The following is a 3,207-nucleotide window of genomic DNA, read 5'->3' on the forward strand; positions in this document are numbered from 1 at the left end:
ATGTTGCTTTGCGTTTTTTTCTTTGTATACTTTTTTTTCACTTGCTTCACTCCTTTTGCTTTTTTTTTTTTTCTCTTATTACCAATTATTACTTGTACACCAACTTACTCTAGCTTTCGATTCTAGTATATTACCTAGGTTTAAACAAAAGAAGAAGTTAAAAATTTTCGTTTTCACTTTTCACCGCTTGCCGCGTGTCGTATCGAAATCTGACTGATCAGATGGTCGCCAATGTAATTGTTTCGTCTCTTTGTCGAATAACTTCTTCGCTGCTTGCACTATCCAACATAAGTCTTGGACTTCTGGCTTTGGAAAATTGTCTAACAAAAAAAATTATATACACATACGTGATAAAATGTGAATGTCGTTAATGCGTTTTTTTTTTTCTTTTCTTTAGAGCTTTATAATTACCTTCTGCTTAATCAAAGCAATACATTTTAATTTACTTTTTTCTTTTCCATCATGAATGAACATACCGAGACTTTGAAAATCTGCGTGCAAAATTTTATTTGCACAAATGACCAAATTTTTAATGATTCAAAGAAAAATTAGCACTTACTCAAGAAGTATATCTTGAAATAGAGAACACCAACATCAATGGTTTCTTTTTTATTTCCGATTCAAGCTTGGGTTATTTTAACCACAAAAAAAAATGAAATATTAATTTTTTTCTCACTTCCTGCAAAGGACTGTTCCGCTCGGTTGCCAATTTGAAAAGAATTTATCAAGATAGTTCGCCTATGCTCTATGCCTAGCTTTGATCTTCGTTTAGACCCGAAGTCAATTGTCAAAGTGACATTATCCGCTATTGGCATAATGGGAAAAAGAAATGTACCACTGTGGTGAACTTTCTTTCTGCAATCAAGCAGTGCATTCGCGGGTCCTTTAAATGCTGCCTTCCTTTCTTTTTTTACTTTTTTTTTTTCTTTTGAGCTGCAAGTTTTACTCAAGGCACCTCCACAACCACAGACGAATTCTAGAGTTTTCTCGGGGAATTAGTCTGAAAACCTCATTGTTTAATATCTTTGGCATGATACATATGTTCCTTGTAATTTTCCTTGGAGGTCTTCTAAAATATAATAACAATTCCCTAAACATTCCCTGACTCTAGATTTCACCCATTGAGGATTGAATTTCGCATTCGTATTTTTCTGAAAATTACTCTGGCTGAAGTTTCTTCTGAATACTTCTTGCCCTATCCTAAAATGAATTTGCCGAGTGCGCAAGTTATACTGCTTGGCGTTTTTATCTGCTGCTGATGCAATTTGCTGTTTTATTTCTTTTCTCAACAACTGCAATTGATCGTCTTTCCTAAGGGGATTAAGTGATTCATCTAATAAATTGAACTTACTTAGTAGACTATAATGAGACCCATGTGTAATCATATCAAAGCCAAAAACTGCATGATATGGAGAACAATTAATGCTCACATGATGACCATTCCGCAGAGCACAACTAATAGCTGGAATATGTTCATCCCACTCTCTATGATCATCGTTAAGATAAGCTCTAATCGCTGCTATGATTGATCGATTCACCCGTTCTGAGGCATTGGCTTGAGGTGAATACAACGCTGTATATACATGCTTAATACCAAGCTTCGTTAGCCACGCGTTAAGTTCGACCGCTTTGAATTGTGACCCGTTATCGCTCACTAGGATTTCCGGAATACCAAACATAAAGAAAATATGATCCTGAAAAAACTCCTGTATTAAACGAGATGTCAACTTCTTCAACGGACAAAGCCAATGAAATTTGGAAAAGTGATCCAAAACTATTACCAACCCAATATGCCCTCGCTTACTGCGTGGATATGGACCGAGCAGGTCTATGTATAACCTTTGAAAAGGACGCATTGAAACTGCTGGCTTTCCCAACGGCGGTTTTAAAATGTAATTCGGGGCTTTGGTAGACTTGCAAATATCACAGTTACGTACATAATCTCTCACTTGTGACACCATGCCTGGCCAATAAAAAAAATCTCCTTATTAATTCTAGGGTCTTAGCCATTCCTCCATGTGCTGATATAACACTATTATGAGCACTGCCTATGACTTCAGTCGTCACACCAGATGGAATCCACAGTTTCCATCTCGATTCTTGATTTTCTAAATTTCCGTCATCATGTTCAGTTCGTATATAGACAAAACCAGCTTCTACTCGTATATCTGGATACTCTCCCAGACTATCTAAAAACCTTTTTTTCAACTTCTGATATTCACTATCACCAAAACAGTTGGAATTTAAATCAACACCAGGATAAACTTCTTCTAGTGCACTTATTTCATCTGAAAACATTCTCGAAAGCGCATCAGGTACAACATTGTCCCGACCTCTTCTATAGCTTATCGTGAACTTGTAACTTTGCAATTTCATGGCCCATCTAGCCAACCGTCCCTTCAAATTAGGTTGCTTCATCAGCCACAAAAGGCTCGCATGATCCGTAATCAATTCAAACTCCTGCATCTCAATATAGCATCTAAACCTGTCGATTGCTTCTAATGCTGCTAAACATTCCCGCTCCGTTACACTGTAGTTTCGTTGAGCTGAACTCAGTTTCTTGGACATAAATACAATTGGTTTTTCTTCTCCTTCATCTGACATTTGAACTAACGTAGCGCCTATGCCGACATCGCTCACATCGCAATGCACATAGAACTTCCGTTCAAAGTTCGGGTTCTGCAAAACTGGAGTTGAAGTCAACGCAGACTTAAGCTTCTCAAAGGATTTCTGAGCTTGCTTGTTCCAGACAAATTTCTTTTTCGACGACAGAAGCTCGGTGATTGAAAAACTAATATCTGAAAAGTTAGGTATAAATCGTCTATACCATCCGACTACTCCCATAAACGCTCTTACTTGTTTAACTGTTTTCGGAATTGGCCATGACTGAATCGCGTCTGTTTTTGATGTGTCAGTTGAAATTCCTCCATTGCCTACTATATATCCTAAAAATGCAACTTTTGTGACACAAAATTTGCTCTTTGCCACATTTAAAGTCACATTCGCCATTCGAAATTGCTCAGCTAGCTTGGCTAACACAATAAGATGTTCCTCAAAGCTTTCTGATACTACACATAAATCGTCTAAGTATCCAAAAGTACAATATTTTAATTCGGGGGGTATTATTTCATCCATTAGTCTACACATTGTTTGCGCGGCATTACACAAACCAAATGGCATAACCACAAAATGATACAATGGACGACC

Source organism: Drosophila willistoni, unplaced genomic scaffold (assembly GCF_018902025.1).
Source record: "Drosophila willistoni isolate 14030-0811.24 unplaced genomic scaffold, UCI_dwil_1.1 Seg791, whole genome shotgun sequence".
Classification (NCBI taxonomy): Eukaryota; Metazoa; Arthropoda; class Insecta; order Diptera; family Drosophilidae; genus Drosophila; species Drosophila willistoni.